The following is a 17,464-nucleotide window of genomic DNA, read 5'->3' on the forward strand; positions in this document are numbered from 1 at the left end:
AAATCTTTTTAAATAACGTAAAACATCTTTTAAACATCTATAATTACATTTAAAAAAACTGATTGATCTGAGAATCATACCTATAATTTTTTATCTGCCTGGACTACTAGAAGATTTCGCTTAGCAGACGTGCACAAAGATTATTGGCCTAAAGTTCTAATCAAATAGCATTACAATTAAAAGCAAAAGTGACCATACGTATTGTATTTATTTGGTAGGTACTTACTATCTCACACATTAGCACAAAACAGAGGGTTAACGAAATAAATAAATTTAGAAGATTATTTTATTTGGATGTTAAAAGCATTTTCAAATCATATTGGTCTCTTCCAAATTGGGTTTATACATATGTGCCTGCTGATACTTGAAAATTAAAATATGTAAAACTTGTAAAAATATTTTTGTATAAAAATAGAAGTAAATTTGTAAACCCCTTTGGAAGTTATTTATAAGTAATATAAAACTATTAAGATAATAATTGATACAAATTCAATAATTAAATTTTACTGTATTTTAAGTGTGATAGTAAGAAAAATTATCCACTGCAAGGACACTTGAATAAAATATGTAGAAACATATTTGCAGTGTCATAATATAATAATAAATTGCATGAAGACACCTGCCTTTTCACGGGGTGCTGTCATAACTTAGAAACACACAACTTAGAAACATAACTTAGAATTTTCTAAGTTATGACGGTTCTAAGTTATGACTTTCTACGTTATGATGTTTCTAAGTTGTGTGGTTCTGCGTTGCGTGTTTCTAAGTTATGATCGTTCTAAGTTGTGTGTTTCTAACTTGTGATAGTTCTAAGTTATGACTTTCTACGTTACGACGTTTCTAAGTTGTATGGTTCTGCGTTGCGTGTTTCTAAGTTACGTGTTTCTAAGTTATGACAGTTCTGAGTTGTGATAGTTCTAAGTTGTGACTTTATACGTTACGATGTTTCTAAGTTGTGTGGTTCTGCGTTGCGTGTTTCTAAGTTATGACTGTTCTAAGTTGTGTGTTTCTAAGTTGTGATAGTTCTAAGTTGTGACTTTCTACGTTACAACATTTCTAAATTGTGTGGTTCTGCGTTGCGTGTTTCTAAGTTATGACAGCTCTAAGTTGTGTGTTTCTAATTTATGATAGTTCTAAGTTGTGTGTTTCTAAGTTATGATAGTTCTAAGTTGTGTGGTTCTGCGTTGCGTGTTTCTAAGTTACGTGTTTCTAAGTTATGACAGTTCTACGTTGTGTGTTTCTAAGTTGTGATAGTTCTAAGTTGTGACTTTCTACGTTATGACGTTTCTAAGTCATGTGGTTCTGCGTTGCGTGTTTCTAAGTTACGTGTTTCTAAGTTATGACAGTTCTAAGTTGTGTGTTTCTAAGTTATGATGGTTCTAAGTTATGATTTTCTACGTTATGACGTTTCTAAGTTGTGTGGATCTTGAATTGTTAACATTCGGTTGCTAGTTTGTGGCGAAGGTTTTCATATGGTCTTTCATGCAGTCCCTACATAGTTCTCTCTTTGCTCGCTAGATGGAGATCAATACCTAACCATCTTTACCAGGAGTGCTTTCTATTGGTTACTTTAAATACTACATTTTTATAAACTTTTTTTATTAACTATGGCAATTCCACACAGTACGTACATTTAACAAAGAACATCTGTGAGAAATAAATTTGATGTATTATTAATTGTAGAATAGTAAAAAAAATGAGCTATCTCCAATTGAAACACAAAGTTGAACTATGGTATAAAAAATAGCCTAAATTATTTGAAGCGCAATCTAACAAAAAATTACTTCAACTGAATTAAAAAATAAAGTTAACATATAATTACCAATATGATGGAAATAACGGCCATTTCAATTAGCTAGCAATGCCTAAAACTTGATGGGTAGTTTTGATTGCATGGTTTTAAAACTGGGAACAGTACGATTGGTTTATTCTTTGCAATAGTGAATACCAAATAACTCTTCGTGTTTTTAAACTGCGTAATTAAAACAAATATTTTAAATTTATATGTTATTTCGTTTTATTGATAAAGCTCCGCTTTATTGGTCATTTGTGAAACGGAAAAATTAATTCATTGTCCAATATCCAATAATAATGTTTGTTCGCTGAAGTATAACTTGTAATAAAATGCATTAATTATTACGGCTAGTCGACGTCTTATAGAAAATGCATGATCATCCCATACAACACAGAAAGTTAGCCAATAAATTTACAGTAAAACATTTTTTTAAGTTTTCATTATGTGCAATTCACAGTTAAATAGTATTATTTTAGTTTAAAAATTGGTCTAATAAATACGCACTTAGCAGACTTGCGGGTCTATATTTTGACAAAAGTTTGAAATCAACATATTTCATATGCTATTTTTGTATATGTAAATTTTATTATTTACTGCAGGGCTTTATAATCATGCAAATTTACTTGATAGTTCAATGGTTTCATTACACGTTACAAGATATTACTTCAACCATTTTTTATTTGTAAGTAAATCATCTAGAGTTTGTGTTGTAGGCCAATGGAAATGAGAAAAAAATCTTAGCAACAAAGTTTTGTACACTTCAAACGGATTGCCGAATAGAGTTTGATTGGGTATTGGATTATCAAGAAAACAATGCCAAAAACACGTACAAAGTTTATGAGTTGTGTTTTGAAAATATATTTGATACTGCTGTAGCGACCAGCCATCCTATCTTATTTTAACTCGATAACGTTAATTGTTTAAGAGAGTATTTTAAGAACTAATGTTATAACCTTACATTAATTCCTACTGTTCCTCAGCTTACTTTTACTATACATAATTTATTTGTGTTAACGCTTTATAGGACCCTACTTCATAATTCTATTTTAAAACGATTTCTCTAGACTCATCAAAAATAAAAAACTTTGTTTAAAATTTCATATGAAAAATTAGCCTGAAAACAAATTTAAGTATTTATTTTTTCGTAACCATACAAAATATTGCCTGAAGATATTTCCCGGTGGACTGATTCATACTGCTGTATTTATTAATTGTACTTGGCTTTGGTTGTCAAAATAATTAGTGTAACTTCTGCAGTCACAAAAATTTTGTCGTAATTTTTACCAGTTACAAAATTCCTTTAAATTAAATAAATAAGGAAAGTAGCATTTAAACAGATATTTTCATGTTGGTTAACTTGAATATTTTAACATTAAAAGAGAACAAAATTACATAACATTTTAATGGACTAACAAATTTCTGAATTCTTGCTAGTAGTAAGGTCTGGCGAGTCGAAAACATAATTTAGAGTTGTTATTGTTGTTAAAGTTGGGTTCTACTTGACTTTGACGTATTAATTTGACAGAAAAATAACAGATCTAATAAAGGTATAATTTGATACTTCGAGTGAAATTTGAATCCTAGATTCCAATTTTACCTAGAAACTGAAAGATTCAAATAAAATTTCTTTTAATAAATTACAAAAATTATGAATTCTTTTTTCATTCTCTTTTCTTCAGACAACTATTTATAAATACAATTTAAATTAAGACGTATTTGAAACCAGTCACATGAAAAAAAAATTATTAGTGTCAATTAATTCAATTACGGTATTTGAACCTCGGGAAGACAACAAAAAATCCACCGGTGTCTTTATACTTCCAAGCCCATTAGGTGACTGATCTCCTCCGCAGCAAGCAGGAAGTCTTTATGTTCAAATACTCTTTCTATTCTTTAACTTTTCAATCTCACTGAACATGTCATAAAAATATAAAGAATGCTGGTAATTCTTAATGCAATTAAAAAAATTTAATGACAATTATTCTCATATGATGAAATTCTTTCATAACTTTTAATGCAAATAATTATTTTTAGAAATGTTTGACAACGTATGGTATATACATAAAGAGTCATTTGAAATATTTTAAGGTAGCAAAAATTTTTTAACGTCATTGTCTTATTTTACTGCAGCGGGGGGGGAGGGTTGAGAATGGTCCCTACCTATCCCTAACTGCAATACACAGTGTAACAAGAAGAAACAATAAAGGGTTCTATTACCCTTATTTAAGGCGCAGTAAGGTTTTGAAGTAAATCCAAAGTTACCAAAAATAACATTTTATTATAGACGAAACAGGTATATATATATAAAAGTACAATTTTAGATAAAGGACATAAATAATAATAATACTGATGATAATAAGCTGCACACACTAGCTCAATATACCAATTGGGCTGTAGTAACAATTCCGTGCATAATAAATTATTCATGAGTCAATTTGGCACATGGCCACCAACATAGAATTCTTTGCATTATACATTTTTTGTATATTTGTATATTTCAATCGCCTTAAATCTTTTACTTAAGTGTTTACAATATGATAACGTGGTTTTCGTGATTCATTTCCGAGATTTTCATAGTCCAATAAATTTGCAATCAACTGCATTTACACGTGAAATCTTACTGCTAATAAATAGGGTATGAGATACAAATAATTTACATAATACGCAGTTTAGATTACGAGCATAACATTCGTATAAAACATAAGATAATAGTCTGCTGAAATAATAGTGCAGAGAAAATCAAATACACACAACTTTATCCAATAGGACGAACGTTACTTGCGCAAGACCTCTGAACTGTATTAAACAGATGGCTATTCATGACTAACATGATATAAGGTACAACGTATTCTTTCAGCTTACGTATATTCTTATACCTATCGTGATTTTAGGAAATAACGACATAGCATATATATATATATATATATATATATATATATATATATATATATATATATATATATATATTTCAGAGCAATACAAATTTAAATGGGCCAAACGCCCGTTCTACAACTCTATCATTAAACCTACTACTGACTTGAAATATATCAGACGTCTGCACGGAAGTACGTCGGGCAGTGACGTGAATGAAGCTACAATCATAAGCAAGGAAACACGAACTCTGGCGCATCTACTACCGACAAGAGTTTGATGTAAGTAAGCCTTACTGAGCGCGACGCGAGTCCCATAAAAGAGAGAAATTCAAACAACTAGTATTCAAGTTTGCACTAAATAACAACGAAGCGATACGGTAGGTAACTATGACATAACTGAACCTACTACCATCTGACCGCATACGGACATAATGACCTTCCGAAACCTAACGACGGCGAGCGAGACCCCATCGATATTACCACTAGCATAGATTCACCGTGTTTAAGCCTAACATCGCCTAATGCCCGACGGACTGTCGATCACTCCGAAGAGCAAGCAGACAGAGGCAAAACATGCAAAATCTGGAGTTTATATAGGCCTCTGAAACTACGCCACTAGGCGCGCTAAAATCGCGGCGGGGATGGAGGGAGTAGATGGGAGTGGGGATGGAGGGAGGGAAGGAGACTATAGGGTGGAGGGGGAAAAGGGGAGGAAGACGATGGGAGCGCTACCTATACCGACCGACAGTGTAGCCAACTGCTACAGTACTATATTTAAGTGAATACAGAAATACCCATTTAACAAAAAAAATCAGATTTAGTTGTTGATTAAAGAAGGCAACGCGTCATGTAATGTAACATCATTAAAAAAATTGCAAAAGTTCTAACCAAGAAGACGCATATTTTTGTTTATACAAATCAATATTTTATAAACGCCTTATTTGTACATATAATTGGATTCACTTACAACATACAAAAGTGCATGCATTTTATGGAAAATTTGACTGAATTTTGCGCGATTTGTCAACAAATTCACGATGTGGATCCACAAGCAGCCCCCAGGCCTTCAGATGATGCTGGATCCCGCGGGATTGCGGGATTCCACTTGCTGTATTGCAATCCCTAGTCTCAGTGCCTTGCTCCTGTCAAGCTTATACGCCTATAGCGTTACAGTATTTCATTGACATGCACCTTATTAAGTAATGCGATTGTAGTCTCGTCTTTATTTGCTGTCAGCCACGCACACGGAGCTCAGAAGGGAGACGCTAGCCATCAGTGTGTACCTAACTACGTTTTGCTAACTAATCAAACCATCTTTCTTTACAATAAATATATTTTAAAGTTTCTCTACTTTTAATATCAATGCATATATTTTAAACCCTGATTTGCTATGCATTTTTATCAATTCTGTCAATTACAATAATAAATTCGTTTTTCTGTCTGTCTTTCGCGTTGCTCGGAGACGTTAATTTGTTACATAGATTCTTCTGGAAGAGAGGAAAAGAAAGGGGTAATTTAATAAAGTTTCCTTTATTTCATGTTAAACGATCTTTACGCTATTATATACACCTCAACAACGCGACAAATCCCGTGTTTCATAAATTGTAAAACTATTATTTTAAACATACTCCCCTCTTCTGCATATATTTAGTTTAATTTATAATTATATTAGTATTTTTTTCTTCATATAAAATTTTTTTTCTATTCGGAAATTCCTTACAAAACACTTAAAAGGTTTTGTTTTTATCAACAGCATACTTATTTTGTAGCATGACTTTTAATTTGACAGATTTTTAGTATAGTCTCTATTCCGTGTTATTCCTACTGACCGCAGCTATTGCATTGTCGATGCTTTCTTCACTGCAGTCGTGAAAGACCCTTGGTGTATTACACACATTTCTCTTTAGAAACTGCCAATAAGTTTTAATTATTCAAATTCCTACTCGGTTCAACACTTGGCGTTTTAATTAAATTGGCTTTACAACAAATATTAAAGTAGATTTACATTTTTAATATGTTTGTTGTAAAATTATGTGTGGTGTTAACATTTCAGTTTCGATTTAAGTTCGGAATAAAATAATGTGTATTTCAATACTTTCTTGGTGATATTTTTGTGTAGAATCAGTTATGACTATTTAATGTGTTAAAAAAAGAATTCATTGATTAACTTACTATTTTATTACTGCATGGTTGCACCGGAACGTGGCGCACATGTGCTTTTGAATTATGATATATTATAGTTCTCACAAGTTAACATCACTTTTGAATGATAACCCAGTCCATCTGTTATTATTACCACATTTCTGCAGCAATAATTAAATAAAGTTGAATTTAAAAACTAAATATAAGAAATTGTTCGATTTTTACATTCATTTTGATATCAGTTATTTGTACTGCTTCTTTAAAGAAAACATGCTAAATCTGATCCAACCATACAACTTACTTAGTCCCACACCTTTTTCATTAAAAAAATCTGGTATAAAAATTAAAAAATAAAGAATTATACAACTAATTTATTTAATAAATGTTTTACAAGTATGTTTATACTTTACGTAAGATAAAGTAAATTTCTTAGTTACTCGTGTCAAAAGTAATATACATTCAGTGTAAGTTTTAGTCACAGCGTCAGAAAAGCATAGTGTAATATTAGCCTAACAACTGCAAGCGTGCAAGGACATTATATATATATACATACATATTGTCACGGTCTGAAAATTTCATTACTTTTTTTTTAAATTTTATATTACTTTTGTTTCTCGTCAGGTTTACGTGTTGGTGTACGTGCACGTTTCCAGGCTCGGCCGGTTGATTTTGACACGCGGGTATGGGAATATAGGTTGCTGCGACATTAGTTTACAGGCACCGCGGGCTTTTGCGAGGCTGCGTGGTTAGCTAATTCTCGCAGGTAGCTGGCCAGGGCCTGCTGAGAGGTTGCAACACGCCGTTCCAGAAAAACCCGCTGCGCTACGCTAGTCTTTTGTTTGTCGTTCTGTGTATGTTCTGCAACGCGAAGCCTTTGTGGACGCGTTTCGAGGACTCTGTCCTGATTAGTGATGCCATCTTGCGTCCGAGTTTGGAAACGTAGACGGAAAAATAACAATCGAGCAGCGCAAGAGGGAGAGGGGGAAACTCGCTCGCGCCTGCGCGGAAGGAATAGCTGTCTTCACTTGTTTTTTTATTTTTTTCCTTGTGGGAAGGGAGGGGACCGCGAGTTGCCCTGTGGATAAGTTTCCCCGGTGTTGGTGTTTCTTTTTTTTTCCGGCTTGGCCCAGTTTTGTGTTTAAAACCTCCTTCCAGGGAGGGGCCGAGGCTTTTTGCCTGGGGACCTCTCTGGAAGCCGAGTCCACGTCGGTTTGAAACAACTTTGCTTCGCCTCAAGTCAGAAGGGTAAGTGGTTGGTCATGGCTCGTTCGCCACGATCATTTCTTGGACGATCTTCGTCTTAATCTTTTAAGTAATAATGTAGTATTGTTCCACCTCTATTATTTATTATTTGGTTTTTGGGAAAAATCGACGTCTGGTTATAAGCATGCAGGTAGTGGTAACTGGGAAGTGTTCTGTTCCTTAGCAGCGCTGGCGCGACGACGGCCATGTTGTAGAGATAATTGTTTGCCGGCGGACGTCACTTTAATGTGTATTTAATGTATTTATTTATTCATTAATCCCATCCCATTGTAAAATGCTTTATTATTAATTTGTTAATCAAATATTTGGTTGATTATTATTATTTTTTTTATCATCCTAGTGAATAAAATCTGTGCTTGAATGAACTAATCATGTTTCTTTTCAGTACATAAATTATACCCTACACTTCCTGTATAGGGAGAAGACTTGATCTCGAGTACCATGCTTACCAACAGCTACCACCCCCCAAATGTTATAGGTTATTTATTGTTATGTGTATAGGTGTACGCGGGACGTCTGACGGAGCCCCGTCACAAGTGGTGGAGGCGCCGGGTAAAAGTCTCTTGTAGGGTTGTTTGTGCTTTATTTATTTATTTTTTTTTCTCTTCTCTTTTTCTTTTGAATTTAATCATGTTTTATCCCAGAGCAGTGGAAGCAGTGTCGTGTGGGAGCACGCGGCGGACGCGTTGCATTGTGCTTCACGTATTTTTGTTAGTAATGTTACTGTTGTTTTGTTTAAATTTTATGAATAAAAAGTTTTTGGTTTAGTTAAGTTAGTCAGTCAGTCAGCCAGTCAGCCAGTCATGAGTTTCTTTTTTTGATCAGGTCACCTATCAAGTTTTCTTAAATTTTAATTACGTAAATTCTAATGCCGGTTTAATGATTATTTAATTAATTTTGAAAATTATCATAATTAAATTTTGGTTAAGAAGTTAAGAGTTTGTGGGGAGTTTTGGTTTAGGAACGATGTTAAAACTTGTGTTAAGTAATGTTATAGACAGTGCTTGTTGCGGACGAGTAAAGTCATGTGTCGTGGAGCTGGCGTGCTATGACGGACGCTTCGCTCAGCTGTGCGCTGACCTTGAGCGGCGGCCGGCCTGGCGCGACTCGGCTCGGCACGGCGCGGTTCGGCTCGTTCCGGCCCGGTGTTTACCGGCCGGCTGGACGTCACACAGATAAGAGTTTCACAGTCATTTTTTTTTAATGATTAATTTTATGTGCGTCATTGAATACACCGTTTTTTTTATGAGTTAATTTAATGTTGAGAGTAATAATTTTAAAGTATTTAGTTATTTGTCATTATAATTATTTTTGTTTTGATAATAATTAATTTTTTTTTTTGAACTTTTCTTTTTGAATGGTAGGAGGTACACATTAGAATGGATTAGCTCTAAGTAAAGTGTGAGGTTTGTTTATTTGTGTAGGTTAAGGGAATGAACTCCAGGGGAACAGTCTTTGAGATGAGAGAGTTGTTATTGTCCAGCCAGTGGAGCTGAGCTGGGACAATTTGAGGTGTCCCTGGGAGAGTAGGGACGGTAGCGCAGACCCATAGAAGATGGGCTGGCTACTGGTTAAGGGTCGGGAGAACCCTGTGTTGTTAGTAGTTGGGGCAGGAGTTCCCCATGTAGTACCGAAGTGGCTATCCCGTACGGGATAAGGGTACCACTTCAATTAATTTGGTTGGTGGGGTTAGAGTCCCCTGTGTAGTGGGCCTATAGGAGATAGGCACTACATCGAAATTTTTGGTTGTCCTGGAGGTAAATTCCCTGGGTTAAGTTAAGGAATTGTTCTTAAAGTTAGGAAGTAGGGAAATGTGAATCATTGTTGGAGAGTGAGTTAGTGTACCTGCCTACGTATTAAAGTAAATTTTATTGAATTAATTTATGAGAAAGTTTATTGTGTTAAGGATAATGGAAGTGAGTTAATTTTTTTTTTAATTGGTTTTTGAGTAAAGTATTTTAAGTAATAAAGTTAAATAATAGAGTGAGTGGGGACAGTTATGATTGAGTATTTTTGAATTTATTTTGTTTATCACACTTGGAATGTAATGTTTTAATTTTTTCTCTCAACATAATTAAAATTGAAATAATTTTTTTTTAATACAGTGCCCCTTATACATTTGTTGATACAAGTAATAAAGTATTTTTTATTTATTTACAATTTTATTTTAATTACATAATAATTTGAATATAGATTTGTGATACAGAGAAATTTTTTTTTAATGAGTTGTTTTGTTTGTGCTTGATTCTAATCGGTTTTGTAAAAGTAGTGTTACAGTATTCAGTTCAGTGGTGACCTGGGACTGACTGCATGACTAAGAAGACTGAGCATGGTGTTACTGGCTGCACATCAGAGTGAATCTGATGGCACCACCAGTAGCTGTTGTTTCGAGGTGTTGCTGTTTTCACCCGACGAGACCAACCTGCTGATTGCTGCCTACAACATAGCAGATGTTAAGGTGAAAGTATTTTTATTTTTCTTATCATGTTCATTAATTTTTGTTAAATTTTTGTCTAGGATGTTTAATGCAATTTTTATTTCAGCTTTCATGGTTTATTAATAACAGGCAGATGTTAAACGAATAAAGTAAAGTAATTTTTTTTTGAGCAGTTTAATTTTATGATTGTCGATTCTGGAGTTTATTTTTTTTAAGAGAATAAGTTAAATAGTAAATAATGGTTAAAAGTAACTTACATAATTTTTGTTGATTTTGGCTATGGCCCTGGTTCGATTGAGTAGTTACTGTGTTGACGAAATTTATTTATTGATGATGCCAGTGTAGGAAGCTATAGAGAGTAATGTAATACAGACCCTGGAGGAATGGGCTGTAGCGTGAGGGCATGGAGGCCCTGGTTGTGACTGGGTTCGCAGGGTAGGCGACCCTTAGTAAATGAGAATTTTTTTTTTTTGTTGTTGTTGGGTTAGAGTCCCACAAGGTGTGTCCACAGGAGGTGGATGTTAGGCATCTATTGGCTTTTGTTGTTTTGAAAAAGTTAGAAGCATGTTGATAATCATCGATTTCAGGTCGGAGTCATTTGTGAACCAGGTGCCAGAGGTCAGATCGTCAGAATAATTTCAATTTTGATTGATGAGATTATTTGTAAAATTATTTAGTTTTGGTATTGAGGTTTGTGGCTGTGGGGATGTTTAATAATTTTTTTTTTAAGACTTTTCAAATAGTTAATCTATACCCATCTTTGTTTAGAATCGATTAACTATTAGTGTTGACCAAGTACAAAAGTATTTTCATTTACCTATTTGTCGCTGTCACATTTATCAGGAGAACTTGTATGTCAAACTTAAGATACCTATTGTTCATGTTAATTCCAATTGGAAATTATTTCAGTTTGTTGCGGTACCTTTCCGCTGGAAAAATAACACTTGACACTTAGAGCACGAACCAAACTTTTTAGCCGTAAATAATGAGCAACTGGTGACCATTCAGGGTAGAAATTTGTTGGATTGTCGTCCCTTCGAAGACAGTTTATGTTTTGTTCCCAGATTTTCAGGTGATGCCATGGGAAGTTCTCTATGTCCTAAAGCTTTATTTCAGGGAGTGACTGCAGAGAAACTTGGTGAACTGTGTGCTTACAGATGCCATTCGGGAACCCACCTCATGATTACGCAAGCTGGTCCTGAACGGTATTTTCTAACTAACCCTGTTGGTAAACTAGAAGTGCAATGTTTAGTGAATAAGAACCAAACCTTGTTTTTAGCGGCTGCAGATCGACCTGGCGCTGTGGACATTGAGGTCCCTTGCGATTGTCGCCTGTACATGAATGATGAGCTTAAAATTAATGAACTTTATCCGTGTGATTTTCTTTCTAAAGCTAAATTCCAAATGATTCATGTGATTCCAGCTGCTTGGTCAAAATTAAAAAAATTAAAGATTTTACCTTTAACAGCATCTTCACACACAGTTTTTCCTTCATTAGAAGATTGTTTAGACGAGGATTGGCCTTCTGTTATTCCTCACTTGAATTTGGTCGTTTCACGTTCCTTTACGAGGCCCGACGAATTACAGCTGCGAGACCCGGTGGAAGTTGTAAGCTTTTTGTTAAAACATTTACAAAGTATTTCTTTATTTGTGATTGGTGGTACTTTATTACTAATTGTTGTAAGAAACCCTTATCTAGTGGGGATTGGTACCTTCCCCCGCGTATCAGCTTTTAGTGAAAATGTCATGTTAACAATGGAGATAAGCATAACTTTATTTATACTTGGTGTCATAATGTGTATGATTCTTTTTCTGCTATGGAAATGGTTGTCACTCAAGTGGAAATTACGGAAAACTGAGGAAATCTCACCTACTGTACAGACTGATGTTGCAACTACAAGTGAAACCTTTAACTTACGTGATCAATTTTCTGAGAATTGTCGATTAAAATCTAAGTTGGTTAGTGAGTCAGGTGAGGAATTTCATGTTTACCTCACCCTGTGTGATTAATTAACAGAATTGTTGGTTATGTTTGATTTGTTCACCCCATGGAGGGCACATAGTTGTTAAACACTTTTGTGGTTAGGATTTATAATGTTTTTGTAATTAACTGTTCAGTTCAGAGGTTTTACTTTTTGTTTAAAGAATAAAAAAAAAAGAGACAACAATCGAGGATGAATCTAGGGGTCCAAGCAATTATTAATCTAGGGTTAAATTTTTTTTTTTTTAATGTATTTGTTTACGCTCGACGTTGATTTAACCTGGGTAGGGATACCTTGTTCCTGGTCTATCCCCTCCCCTGTCCAAACCTGTGTGCACTAGTGCCTCTGAAGACAGTGTAATTCCTTTTTTCCACAGACTCAAGTGAGGCAGAGTTGTTAGCAACAAGTGTTTACGTTTTCTTTTTCTTCCTTGAAGAAGAGACAGTGCATCGATGTACCACATCCAGAGACTCCGACAGTTACATAAGCTATGTGAAGAACTTTCCTTCGCCATGTATGTCCTCCTGACTGAGGACCATGTATTGTGCAGCCATTGAACTTGTGTGGGAGATGGACTACTGTTTCCTCCCATGTTGTGTGGTGGGCTGCTTATAACTCATGAGGAGTTATACTGTGGAAGCCCCTTCCCAAATCGGTTGCTGTGTGTATGTGAACTTTCTGTCTTAAAAGAATGAAGAAACGGATCAGCATGGGGCTCGTTTTCGTCGACTTGGGCCGAACGAAGAAATCAGTTACTCTCGGCCAACCAGTGACAATGCTATTTTTTTTTTTTTCTGTTCTGTAGCTAGTAGCTGCAGAGGCGTGTTATGAAGACCTTGGACTTCACCTAACCCTATGGACATTTCAGGTTCCTTTCCTGATGTTTATCCTTTGTTTTCCTGACTTGTATAGTTCATTCCTTTTCTCTTGGAGGCCAAGCTCCCATTTTAATTTAGCTGTGTTTGTTTCATTTTATTGACATATTTATGATCATCCTTGTTGTTGTTGGAGAATAACATGCCCCTGGACTCATCCTTGGTTAGTTATGCTGTTTATGGAACTGATAAAGAGTAAATGTAGGGTGGATCTTTTTGTGTTAATTAGTCACTTTATAAAATGTAAACATTGTTTGCTAATTATTCAATAGGGTCACTTCACAGTTTTACTTAATGGAATAATTAACTTTTTTTTGTTATCAACCTTGTATTAACATAATGTTTTGATATGACGTTAAAAATACCCTCCCCCCTAATTAACTTGTTTAAATAGGCTTGACAGTGTCGTGTATGTTCTTTGGTGAGATTTTGATACTGGTGTTGAAATGTTTGTTCAGTTTCACTGGGGAGACATCCCCGATGACATGCTGCGAGGAAGGCAGGCTGAGGGCAGAACTGCTCTGAAGGCTGGATCCTGGGTGTGAGCTGCAGATCACACTTCAAGGACTCTTCTCTCCAGCTTCAACTAGGGCTGATCTGTCCACGGTTCATGCCTCTCCTAGTTGTATGTCGTACGAGTAGTTTTACGATGTGCCAGCCACCATCGATTCTTACCGGAAAGAATTGTTTCCTGGGCTATTTTGTATTTTGTATTGGTTTAACTTTTTCAGTTTAGACTTTGAATGTAATTGTTGTGGTAAAACCTAACCTTCGTGCGCTGTCTTGTTCTAGTAGGCATTTAACTTGTAATTCTTTGCCCCTTGTTTATTCATTGTTAGGAATTTTTATGGCTTGTGGGGCACAAGCTCTTGTAGACCGGGGTAATGTCACGGTCTGAAAATTTCATTACTTTTTTTTTAAATTTTATTTTACTTTTGTTTCTCGTCAGGTTTACGTGTTGGTGTACGTGCACGTTTCCAGGCTCGGCCGGTTGATTTCGACACGCGGGTATGGGAATATAGGTTGCTGCGACATTAGTTTACAGGCACCGCGGGCTTTTGCGAGGCTGCGTGGTTAGCTAATTCTCGCAGGTAGCTGGCCAGGGCCTGCTGAGAGGTTGCAACACGCCGTTCCAGAAAAACCCGCTGCGCTACGCTAGTCTTTTGTTTGTCGTTCTGTGTATGTTCTGCAACGCGAAGCCTTTGTGGACGCGTTTCGAGGACTCTGTCCTGATTAGTGATGCCATCTTGCGTCCGAGTTTGGAAACGTAGACGGAAAAATAACAATCGAGCAGCGCAAGAGGGAGAGGGGGAAACTCGCTCGCGCCTGCGCGGAAGGAATAGCTGTCTTCACTTGTTTTTTTATTTTTTTCCTTGTGGGAAGGGAGGGGACCGCGAGTTGCCCTGTGGATAAGTTTCCCCGGTGTTGGTGTTTCTTTTTTTTTCCGGCTTGGCCCAGTTTTGTGTTTAAAACCTCCTTCCAGGGAGGGGCCGAGGCTTTTTGCCTGGGGACCTCTCTGGAAGCCGAGTCCACGTCGGTTTGAAACAACTTTGCTTCGCCTCAAGTCAGAAGGGTAAGTGGTTTGTCATGGCTCGTTCGCCACGATCATTTCTTGGACGATCTTCGTCTTAATCTTTTAAGTAATAATGTAGTATTGTTCCACCTCTATTATTTATTATTTGGTTTTTGGGAAAAATCGACGTCTGGTTATAAGCATGCAGGTAGTGGTAACTGGGAAGTGTTCTGTTCCTTAGCAGCGCTGGCGCGACGACGGCCATGTTGAAGAGATAATTGTTTGCCGGCGGACGTCACTTTAATGTGTATTTAATGTATTTATTTATTCATTAATCCCATCCCATTGTAAAATGCTTTATTATTAATTTGTTAATCAAATATTTGGTTGATTATTATTATTTTTTTTATTATCCTAGTGAATAAAATCTGTGCTTGAATGAACTAATCATGTTTCTTTTCAGTACATAAATTATACCCTACACTTCCTGTATAGGGAGAAGACTTGATCTCGAGTACCATGCTTACCAACAGCTACCACCCCCCAAATGTTATAGGTTATTTATTGTTATGTGTATAGGTGTACGCGGGACGTCTGACGGAGCCCCGTCACAATATAAACACACCTAATATGTGTGAGTGTTTGTGTTTGTATGTACATGTGTGTATATATAAAACATTTTCAGCAGTTTGTAGAACAAGAAATGAATAAATGATACATAATACATTCATTTCTTTAAATATAATAAAAATAATATCCATCACATTTACTACTTCCTAGCTTTATCCCACGGTTAGCTCGCATTTAAGTAGATTCAGGTTGTCGGTCGACACAGGAAGCAAAACTATTAAATTCAATTAATTAATAATATAATTAACTCATTTAATTCAGGTTGTTCAATACGGGCAGAGGTTAAATATTTACAAAAAAAAATAACTACACAATATAAATCAGGGTTAAGTGTTGGAGAAGAAAATAAATAGCGGAGTTTGTGTTAGTAGAGTAATAGGTTCTGCCTTGTTGCGAATTTAAGATTTAACTCCATATTAAATTTTACCTACAGTCAATTAACATCCCATATTAACTCCGCTTGAAATCTATATCTTACATAGTATAAAACAAAGTCGCTTCCCGCTGTCTGACTATCATTATGAATGCTTAGATCTTTAAAACTACGCAACGGATTTTGATGCGATTTTTTTTAATAGAGAGATTGATTCAAGAATAAGGTTTATATGTATAAAACATGCATAATATAGTAGAGATACACTGATAATTTTAGAGGTTTAGAGGTGTATGTTGTGATGAATTGGTAGAAAATCACCATGGCAACGACTATGTCATTGTTAGTGCAGTCCTCATCACCGTTGATATTTTGCGGGGAATTTAAATATAAAAAATTGTTCTTTTTTCCAAGTATATAGGAATCCTACAGACTTGGAACTTGACAGTAATGTTCCTTATGTTACTCAGGATGACGTTTTCCGAAAATCAGCTCCCCGTGCAACAGTGGTTACTTCGTCTCCATGGCAACGGGCATCGCTTTGTTTTCTTTTTCCATTCGAGGCGCTGCAGTGGCGTACCCACAAGGAGGGGCATGTAAAATGAGCGGCGTAAGAGTGTTCTGCCTGCAGACTGCCGAAGCGAAGTATGGGTACACCAGTTGTACGTTGCGTGCTCGAGAGTGGGGAAACCATCGGTGCTATACGTTTTCTCTCCGATGCATTAAGAAACATTGTAATAAATTAATTGCCATGGTATTTCATTTATTATTACTGTAAATGGGAGATTTGGTCTTATTTTCCCTGTAGTATAGCCGTGCGAAGCCGGGTCGGGCAGCTAGTATATATATAAATGATGAAATTTCTTCTGCTTTGAGGTGCAATCACGTAAACACGACTAAACGTACCGGTATGGGACCATCACCATTCGAAGCGGGATCGCATGTTTGTGGTTCTAGGTTATAAATTTTTTGAATTCCGTAGACCCTTTCATCAATTTTTGTTTAGATTTTTAAATTTGATAAGATTTTTCGCCAGTAAAAAAATATACATACAATTTATGTTATGGAAACTTTTCTCCGTGCTAACGGATTGCTCATAACAACGAAAAATAACTACACCCAGCGATATATTAGTTAGATTTGCTGTTAAAGTTTTATTTAAGTTTATTAAACTATAATTTATTCTTTGATGAAATATAGGTATCCAATGTCCTTTTCTGTACCCCTGACAATGTGTATCCAAAATTTAATGATGGTCGGTTGAGTAGTTAAGGCGTGAAAGCGTAACAAACAAACAATCAAAATCAAATTTGCATTTATAATATTAGTAGGATGAATGAATAAAAGTGCTAATTGAACGGAAGAGGCCTGTGTTTATTTTTTATAGTCGTTTATCTATATTTGTTTAAGTCATTGACATTTCTTTCAATGAAATTAGATATGTGCCTCCCGAAATCAGATACTAAAATAAAAAAAAGTTAATTTAGTTTTGTTTATGAATAGGTTGAACGAATATTTATGCTTGTGTATACGAGCACAGCGACTGCTTGTTGTCGACGGAAATGTTTGCAGGTTGTACTG

The 17,464-nt window shown here is 35.5% G+C and overlaps 1 long non-coding RNA gene across 1 annotated transcript; it reads left to right on the forward strand.

Annotated features, from left to right (window-relative positions):
• The first annotated feature begins 6,379 nt into the window (after positions 1-6,379).
• On the forward strand, positions 6,380-15,323 carry LOC134533343 (uncharacterized). The gene is made up of 2 exons (XR_010075314.1): positions 6,380-8,055; positions 13,826-15,323. It is a non-coding gene; the product is annotated as an uncharacterized LOC134533343 (long non-coding RNA).
• Positions 15,324-17,464: the final 2,141 nt, after the last annotated feature.

This window comes from Bacillus rossius, chromosome 6 (genome assembly GCF_032445375.1).
Source record: "Bacillus rossius redtenbacheri isolate Brsri chromosome 6, Brsri_v3, whole genome shotgun sequence".
Classification (NCBI taxonomy): Eukaryota; Metazoa; Arthropoda; class Insecta; order Phasmatodea; family Bacillidae; genus Bacillus; species Bacillus rossius.